Below are 10,247 nucleotides of genomic sequence, written 5' to 3' on the forward strand. Positions count from 1 at the left end.
GGAGGATGCAGGTTTGATCCTGGCCTCACTCAGTGGATTAAGGATCCCAAGTTGCCATAAGCTGTGGTGTAGGTCACAGATGAGGCTCAGATCCATTTGGCTGTGGCTGTGGCCTAGGCCTCAGCTGCAGCTCTGTTTCAACCTGTAGCCCGGGAGCTTCTATCTGCCACAGGTGTGGCCTTAAAAAGAAAGAAAAAAAAAAAGAGTGGTTTCCTAGGAGTTCCCTGGTGGCACAGTTGGTTAACCCACTGAGCAAGGCCAGGGATTGAACCTGCATCCTCATGGATACTAGTCAGGTTTCTTTCTGCTGAGCCACAAGGGGAATGCCTTATACATTCTTTTTCTTGTATTATCTCCCATCATGTTCTATTCCAAGACACTTGATATTGTTCCCTGTGCTATACAGCAGGGCTGCATTGTTTATCCATTCTTTTTTTTTTTTGCTTTTTAGGGCCGCACCCGCCACATATGGAGGATATGGAGGTTCCCAAGATAGGGGTATAATCAGAGCTGTAGCTGCCGGCCTAGGCCACAGCCACAGCCACGCAAGATCCGAGCTGTGTCTGTGACCTACACCACAGCTCAAGGCAATGTGAGATCCTTAACCCATTTCTGGAGCTTTCTGGATCTGTGAGTTGATGTCTTACATTAATTTGGGGAAATGCTCAATCACTATTGTTTCAAATAATTCTTCTGCTCCTTTCTGCTATTTTCATTATGTGCCTATTACACCTTCTGTATTGTCCCATAGTCCTTGGATATTCTGTCTTTTCTCAGGCTTTGTTTCTGTTTGCTTCTCAGCTTTGGAGGTTTCTGAGATATCCTCAAGCTCAGAGATTCTTTCCTCAGCTGTACTCGGTCTGTTAATAAAGCCCATCAAAGTCTCCTCCATTTCTGTTACAGTGCTTTTGATCGCTAGCATTTCTCTTTGGTTCTTAGAATTTCCACCTCTCTGCTTACCTGGCCCACTTGTTTTTTTTTTTTTGGCTGTGCCCACAGCATGGACCAGGGATCAAACCTGTGCCACGGCAGCCACAATGCCAGATCCTCAACCCTCTGCACCACAGGAGAACTCCTCGTGCACCTGTTCTGGCACAGTGTTTGTGTTATCCTGTAAAGCCCTTGGCATCTTAATCATAGTAGTTTTAAATTCCTTGGAGTTCCCTGGTGGTACTGTGGGTTAAGGATCCAGCGTTGTCACTGCTGTGGCTTGAGTTGCTGCTGTGGCTGGAGTTGGACCCCTGGCCTGGGAACTTCTGCATGCTAGTGGTGGTGGGGGGGTGGCAAAAATAAAATAAGTTCCTGGTTTGTTAATTCCAACATCCCTTTCTTTTCTCTCTCTCTCTTTTTTTTTTTTTTTTTTTTAGCTATTTCTTGGGCCGCTCTCGCGGCATATGGAGGTTCCCAGGCTAGGGGTCGAATCGGAGCTCCAACTGCCAGCCTCCACCACAGCCACAGCAATGTGGGATCTGAGCTGCATCTGCAACCTACACCACAGCTCACGGCAACACCGGATCCTTGATCCACTGAGCAAGGCCAGGTATCGAACCCACAGCCTCATGGTTCCTAGTTGGATTCGTTAACCGCTGAGCCATGAAGGGAACTCCAAGGTCTCAGTCTTTTAGTGAGTCTAGACCTCTGGACTGTGAAACTTACAAATGTTTCTCCCCTTTAAGTGGGACAGTATGGTTAGAGGGGGCTGGAGTTGGGTATCTCCTTTCCCTCAGGTCAGTTAGGCTCCACTAAAAACCCCAGTGGGTTAGGATCTGGTCAACTAGTTTCTCTTGAGGGTTAGACCTTATTACAAAAAAACCCGGCGCCCTGGTGTCTTCCCAAATGGCTCTTCTTCCCCTCTCTCTGTCGGCAGCATGAGGAGAATTTTTGTCAGACATTTACCATGAGAGCCTGGACAAGTCCCCAGAGCTAAAACTCATCAACTGTGGGGGGTCACTGAGGACTGGGCTCCCCGGGAACACCTTCCCTCTCATACTGGCCCGGATGGAGCCTCCAGCAATTTGTCGATTACAGTCGAGAGTTTCCTGTCCAGGCACTGCCTCCCTCAGTGGCTTCTGATCCAGGAAGTTGCGATTCTCTGTGTTCCCTTGTCAGTCTCTTGATGTTGGGGGCAGCGGTTTGCCCTGTGACCTCACTTCTCTTGGGAATCTAGGAAGAGTCGTCGAGTTTTCAGTTTATTTTGCTTTTTACCTATTGGTAGGATGGAGTGTGACACACAAGGTTCTTACATGCCAAACCAGAACCTCAAGTGTTTTCTTAAAAGTTGGAATATACAGGGCGTTCCCTGATGGCCTAGTGGTTAAGTATTGGGCATCATCAGTGTTGTCTCTCGGGTTTGATCCCTGGTCTGGGAATTTCTGTATGTGTACGCCACAGGGACAGCCCCCCAAAATTTTAAAAAATAAAATGGATATATATAGGTGTACATACACCTATATATATCATGTATCTGTATATATCAGCATACATATGTATGTGTATATATATATATCTGTATATATCATATTTTATGCTGATGGGATGCTGTACAAAAATGGATGTGCACGAGAGGAGAGGATAATTGCAGGTCAAAACCCTTGAGTAGGCTGTTTCAATCGGAGAGATGCAAGCAAGTTGCCTTTTGCAGGGCAATTCAGTTGATCAGTGCAAGTTGTAGGGCAGCTAACATCGGGTTTAGCCTTACACTGCGACCAGCAGTTACCCACATCTCACTCCACCAGGCCAAAACACAGCCTGTGCTTTTGCTCACTTGATGGACTGGATTATGCAGAACCATCAGCTTGAAAGTTGCCTCCATCAGTGGAGACTGAGCATGGCAGAAGTGAACAGCGGCGCTCATCAGCTCTGGAGCATGTGTGAACACCCCAGAGACTCCCCGAAATACTTTGTAGAGGAGGGATTGACCTGGAAAGGACTGCAGAGTCCCACAAATGTGGGTGCCCAAGGGAGCTAGTGTCATTTGGATAGTGGTGTAAATGTGACTTCATTTGTACCCAGAGATTGATGAGGCTCTGGTCAAGTGCCCCTAGGTCAGTGCTTCTTAAATTTTAGCATGAAAAACCTGAAAAACTAGTTAAAACAGTGGGCCCCACCCAGAGAGATTGTGATTCAGTAGGTCTGGGGTAGAGCCTGAGATTCTGGACTTCTCAGGTTTTTTGTTTGCTTGTTTGGTTGTTGGGTTTTTTGTTTGTTTGTTTGTTTGTTTTTGCTGCACGCACAGCACGTGGAAGTTCCCTGGGCCAGGGATCGAATCCGTGCCACATCAGTGACCCAAACCACAGTAGTCACAACGCCAGATCCTTAACCCGCTGAGCCACCAGGGAACAAGATTCTGCATTTCTAACAAGCTCTCAGGTGCTTGCTGGTGCTGCCAGTCTTGAGAGAAGTCTGGCTTGGAAGCAGTGGGGCCACAAAGAAGCAATGATCCCCTTTCCATGGGCAGGTGGGGGGGTGGAGTCAGGAAAAGCTCACATACCTTTCCTGTGAAGAAGAGGTGGAAGTATTGGACATGACAAGAATGGGAGGAGAAGGAGGGCACTTAACGTGATGGTGACACCCGAAACTAAATTGATCATGTGTTGATCGACATTGATAGTTAACACAACTGCAATGAACGCACCTGCTGTGCTGTCAACCACTGCAAGGAGACACGCATCTTAGGTAACGCAGTCTTCATGGATGTGTTAGTTCTACTGTATAAATATGATAGGAAAAGATTTGAGTAACACTTTGGCTCTTTCGGTCCTGTGAAGTTAGATTATGGGAATCGAAATTCATTTACAAAGGAGGAGAGGAGGGCCATGTGTTTCATTCCCTACCACGAACCATAATAGATTTTTCATAAATACTTTAAATATCCCCCTCCACCCAGAAAACCTTGCTTATTTAATAGCTGCAGACTCTACCTGTCAGATAGAGAATTTGGCGATGCCTCCTTATTGATTGACATTCTTTAGTTTGATAGTTTAGTTTTGTTTTTAAATTAAGCAAATATCAATGGTGTTATCAGTCTCTCTGGAGGTTTGCACAGATGAACAGTGTTCACAGTGACTTGCTGTGACCTTGTTATAAATCAGAACATTGTTGGGGTTCCTGCTGTGGCTCAGCAGTAACGAACCCAACTAGTACCCATGAGGACTAGTATCCATGGGCCTCGCTCACTGGGTTAAGGATCCGACATGACCGTGAGCTGTGGTGTAGGTCGCAGATGTGGCTCGGATCCTGCATTGCTGTGGCTGTGGTGAAGACCGGCGGCTGGAGCTCCAATTCGACCCCGAGCCTGGGAACCGCCATATGCCATGGTTGCAGCCCTTAAAAAAAAAAAAGGAGCAGAAACATTGAAGTGATGAGAATGGATGCCCCCCCTAGACTGGGTTTGGGAGGGAAAGGAAAGGTGAGAAATATAGTGAACTACCATGGACCGAGCATGGGTTCGAGAAGCGTTGCTGTGAAGGGGGACAAAAGAATGGACATGGAGGTGAGTGGGGTGTTACTAGTGGGAGATACGTGGGCATATCTGAATAGTGATCCAGGAGAGATGGCGAAATTGAGGAGGGAGAGAAAGGAGATAACTGAGTTTAAGACACGCCTCGAAGTTAATTGGTTTCTGAATGCAGAGCCAATTGTCCGGATACCATCAATTAATTCATCCATCTGTTCCCTACTGATCTGAAACCTTTAAAAATGCGAAATACTTCCTTGTACTCCGGAGTCTGTCCCACGGATTGCCACGACTTGGCTTCCAAGCTCCTAAGAGCGTTTTCAAATGTGCCCATGGCGATTGACCTGTTTTATTTCAGCAGTGGTTTCCCGTTTGTGACTCTCTCGGCCTCGGCCTCTGACCACCTCTTCTTAGCAGACTGCTCTTGTTCGAGGGGTACAGTGTTCTCTGGGTCATCTCGCAAGACACGAGACGTCTCATCCGTGTTCCGCATTAGCTCTTCCCTCAGAAGTCCGTGGTCTTGCTCATCCTGGTGTTTGTCTCTCGTGCCGCTGGTTGTCCTTGGACGTCTGGTGATGGACCATTCACGTGAGGGACTAGAGGGCTGTGTTTTGGTCCCTTGGTTTGGAGTCGCCCTTCACCTGGTAGGTTTCCTCTCGCAATGTGACAGCGCTGCGAGGATGGATGGTTGGGACGCGTCGCACACGAGGATCCTAGTCAACCTCTCGGCTCGCTCTTCCGTGACTCGCTTTAGCTCCCCGCCCCTGCGAATTCGGAGCATTTCGGGGGCTCTATTTGGGAGATTCATAATCATTTCCCCAATATCCTTCTCCTAGTTCTGGGTTAGCAGGGTGTGGGGTCCATGGTATAATTTCTGGAAATTTCCTATTATTTCTGAAAGGTCATGTAACAGTGGCGTAAGAGTCCGGACTGCCCGGCTGGGGCAAACTCTTAACTAACCTCTGTCAACTTATTTTTGAATTGGGTAATAAAAGTGCCTTCCTTGTAGAATTATTTAAATGGTTTAATACATGTAAATGATTTAGTGCAGTAGCCGGTCTACTGAAAGCGCTGAACAACTATTAGCATTACGCGTCTCTAGTCTGATACCTTTTCTGGCTTTCTAGCACTGCTCTGGATTTTGTTCTTGTTTTTTGTTTTTTGTTTTTGTTTTTGTTTTTTTTTGTCTTTTCAGGGCTGCACCTGTGGCATGTGGAGGTTCCCAGGCTAGGGGTTGAATCGGAGCTGTAGCTACTGGCCTACACCACAGCCACAGCAATGCTGGATCCGAGCCTCATCTGCAACCTACACCACAGCTTATGGCAACGCCGGATCCCCAACCCACTGAGCGAGGCCAGGGATTGAACCTGCAGCCTCATGATTCCTAGTCGGATTCGCTTCCACTGAGCCATGACGGGAACGCCTCCGGATTTTGTTCTTATTTTTATATTTCTTCAGGCATTTTAGTGGGACTTGAAGGGAAGATGAGATTAAATACATGCGCTACATCCATTACCTTGAACTGGAAGTGAGCCCTACATTTGAAAACAATAAAAATAAACACTCCAGGAGTTCCCATGTGATGCAGTGGAAACGAACCCGACTAGGATCCTTGAGGATGTGGGTTCGATCCCTGGCCTCGATCAGTGGGTTGGGGATCCGGCGTTGCCATAAGCTGTGGTGTAGGTTGCAGATGAGGCTCGGATCCAGCATTGCTATGGCTGTGGTGTAGGCCAGTAGCTACAGCTCCGATTCGACCCCTAGCCTGGGGACTTTCCATGTGCCATGAGTGTGGCCTTAAAAAGACAAAAACAAAAACAAAAAAACTTCAGGTTAATTTTCTACTATTTTGACTTTCACATTCTCTTGATTTACTTAGAATAAGCACAGCTGTGAGGAACCAGCGAGATCATCTAATAGAGCACTCTCCCTTTAAAAATGGGCAAAGAGGAGTTCCCTGGTGGCGCAGCAGGTTAAGGATCTGGTTTTGTCACTGCAGTGGTTTGGGTCACTGCTCTGGCACAAGTTTGAGCCCTGGCCCAGAAACTTCCACATGCTGCCCCCCCCCACTTCAAAAGTAAAAATAGGCAAAGAAATGAGAAGTAACTCCCTCAAGTCTGTGAATCTATTTAGGGGAAGATCCTATACAAGAGTCGAGATACTCTCACAACATGGTAAATCAACTATCCTTCAATAAAACTTTACAGTGGGGCGGTGGGGGGAGAGTCAAGATCCCTTGCCTCCTAGCCCAGGTCCCCTACAACCGAAAATAAGTAAATCATGACCGCAGGTGCCAAGGTTATAAACTCTGAATGTCTGGGACCCTCTTCTGCCCCTTTCCTCCTCTCGCAACAGAACAACCCCTTATAGTTAAAGCCAATTCTTCTACCTGGACTTTGATCCCATCCTCTCCTGCTTCCTCCAATATTTTACATTATAATAATACCTACTTTTGTAGTATATTCAACCTCTTGCTCTTAACTGGATCCTTCCCACTGGCCTTGCATCATGTTGAAATCTATCCCTTCTAGAAAAAGGAACAGTGGAGTTCCCTGGTGGCTCAGCAGGTTAAGGACCTGCTGGGGCTCTGGTTACTGCTGTGGTGTGGGTTCAATCCCTGGCCCAGGAACTTACACAGGCCACAGTGTGGCCAAAAAGGGGGAAAAAGGGAACAGTGAAGTCATTCCAGCCCTCCCACTCCCAGTCCTAGATTCTGCTCTATCTTTCCGCTCTCTTTCACCTCCAAACTCCGGCAATGTACTCTTCGAATTGTCCAAACTCTTCTCTCATCCCGCGGGAGCCTGCCGCTGGCCTCCTCACTCCAGCAAACATCTCTCACTAAAGTCACTTATGATTTCCAGGCTACTGCATCCAACAGAAATGTTTCAGGCATCAGATTCTCCCACTTCTCAGCGGCATTTGACTCACCTTCTTGAAACACGTTCTTCTTTGGGCCGTGGGAATCCGACGGGCTCCTGATGTTTATCCTGCCTTCTTCTCAGTCATGTTTGCTGGCTCATCGCTCTGACTCGGCCCATAAATGTTGTGGTTACACAAGCAGGTCTTGGTCCTTTTTTATCCCTTTTAAACAAATTTTATGGGGAGTTCCCGTCGTGGCACAGCGGAAACGAATCCAACTAGGAACCATGAGGTTGTGGGTTCGATCCCTGGCCTTGCTCAATGGGTTAAGTATCCAGCGTTGCTGTGAGCTGCGGTGTAGGTCATAGACGTGGCTCGGATCCCGAGTTGCTGTGGCTGTGGCGTAGCCTGGCAGCTGCAGCTCCAATTTGACCCCTAGCCTGGGAACCTCCATATGCTATGGGTGCGGCCCTAAAAAGACAAAAGACAAAAAAAAAAAAAAATTATGGCTCCACCCTTGGCATATGGAAGTTCCTGGGCCAGGAGTTGAATCCAAGCTGCAGCTTCCACCTTTGCCAAAGTGGTGGCAGCTCTAGATCCTTTAACCCACTCTACCAGGCCAGGAATCAAACCCATATCTCTGCAGTGACCGGAGCTGCTGCAGTCAGATTCTTAACCCACTGAGCCACAGTGGGAACTCCTCCCTTATTTTTTTTTTCCACTGTACAGCAGGGGAGTCAAGTTATACATACATGTATACATTCTTTTTCCTCCCATTGTTCTGTTGCGATGTAAGTATCTAGACATAGTTCTCAATGCTACACAGCAGGATCTCATTGTAAATCCATTCCAAGAGCAATAGTTTGCATCCCTCCCATTCCCTCCCTCTCCCCCTCACTCCCTCCTTCTCCCCCCCGGCAGCCACAAGTCTATTCTCCAAGTCCATGTCTTTCTTTTCTGTGGAAAGGTTCATTGTGTATATTAGATTCCAGTTATAAGTGATATCATATGGTATTTGTCTTTCTCTTTCTGACTTATTTCACTCAGTATGAGAGTCTCTAGTTCCATCCATGTTGCTGCACATGGCATTATGTCATTCTTTTTTATGGCTGAGTAGTATTCCATTGTGTATATATACCACACCTTCCGAATCCAATCGTCTGTCGATGGACATTTGGGTTATTTCCATGTCTTGGCTATTGTGAATAGTGCCGCAATGAACATGCTCCTCCCTTATTTTTTAAGGTGCTTTAGTTCTTCTTAATGTCTCTCTCTGTTCTCCCAGGGTGAGTAAGAGCAACAAGGCTTCAACGGGCATCTGTATAACATCATTTCCCACATCGTATCCCCAGCTTGGCTCTCTCTCCCTCTGATTACTGTCATCCCCTCTAAGATTCCTCAGAATCAACATGTTCATGAGCTCCTCTGTAGCTCAGTGGGTTAAGGATCTGGTGTTGTCACTGCAGTGGCTTGGGTCACTGCTGTGGCACGGGTTCAATCCTTGGCCCAGGAACCTCCACATGCTATAGATGTGGCCCAAAAAGAAAAAAAATTAGCATGTTCAAACAGAAATGTTTATTTCCTGAAGAAGACATGCTTGTGATTTTCCATAGCTCAGTGGAAGACATACTAAGCGATCAAGTCACACAACCCCCAAAGCTAGGCACTACCCTCAAGACCCCTCATTCCGTGTCTCCGATTCGCTATCAACTCTGTGGATCTTATTTTCTAAACAGATCCTGAATCCACCCCCTTCTCTCTGGTCTCCCTCAACCCCCAGGTACAGCTGCCATCATCTCTCCCCTAGACAAAGTGAGCTGCCCTCTAAGCAGTCTGTTCATGGCCTCGTGCTCCCTCTTTGCTTTTTTTTAAATTTTATTATTATTTTGTTAATAGTTATTTCCCCAAAACAATTTTTTTTCTACTATACGGCATGGTTCCCTCTATGCTTTGTCTACACTGCAGCCAGACTTGCGTTTTCCAAATGCATATCTGATTAGGTCACGTCCCTCCCTGCTTCCCCACCCTCCTCAGCACCTATCTCTGTGAAACCGATTAATAGCTGCTTCCTCTTCTTAAGAAAGAGGCAAAATTCTTCCATAGGGCCCGTGAAGCCGGGCTTGCTCTGACCCCTGCCTCCCCTTCCAGCTCCCCTTGTACTGCGCTCTCACGCCTGCATTCCTTTTTGCCTGTTACTCGGATTCGCCGGGGCCCCTCCTGCCGCAGGGCTTCTGCACAAGCCGTATCCTCGGCCTGGAGCAGTCATCCCTTCCCTCTTCTCATGCTTACCGCCTTCTCTGCCTCCCCGATCTCCACTCAAGCTTAATTTCCACTCGGAACACGACCCTGCCTTCCATGACGAAGTCAGGTTTCCTTATCAGAGGCTCCCGGGACCAGACGTGGATTCCTCACCGTTGCAGCTGTCTGTTTATCTCGGGGGGGGGAGGAGTTGTTTTTGTTTGTTTTTCTTTTTAGGGCCACACCCGTGGCATATGGAAGTTCATAAGCTAGGGGTCTCGGGGTCTCCAGGTCGAATCGGAGCTAAAGCTGCCAGCCTACACTACAGCCATAGCAACGCCAGAGGCTTAACCCTGTTAGTGAGGCCAGGGATCAAACCCGCATCCTCATAGATACTAGTCAGGTTTGTAACCCGCTGAGCCACAACGGGAACTCTTGCAGTTGTCCCTTTATTTGTGTGAATATCTGAATAATTTCTCTCTCCTTCGGTACTCATTCATTCATTCATTCACTCATTCCACAAAGGGTTACCAAGCCCCTACTCTATTCCAGGCATGGTTTTAGAAGGGGTGACTGACTGCAACACGACGTCAAGCGGTGGAAAGAGCCACGGAGAACTAGGAAGCAGGAGAAGAGGACAGGTTGGCTTGGACGGGACCGTTAGGGAAGGCTTCTCGGAGGAAGTGGCTGAGCC

The sequence above is a fragment of the Sus scrofa genome, chromosome X (assembly GCF_000003025.6).
Source record: "Sus scrofa isolate TJ Tabasco breed Duroc chromosome X, Sscrofa11.1, whole genome shotgun sequence".
Lineage (NCBI taxonomy): Eukaryota > Metazoa > Chordata > Mammalia > Artiodactyla > Suidae > Sus > Sus scrofa.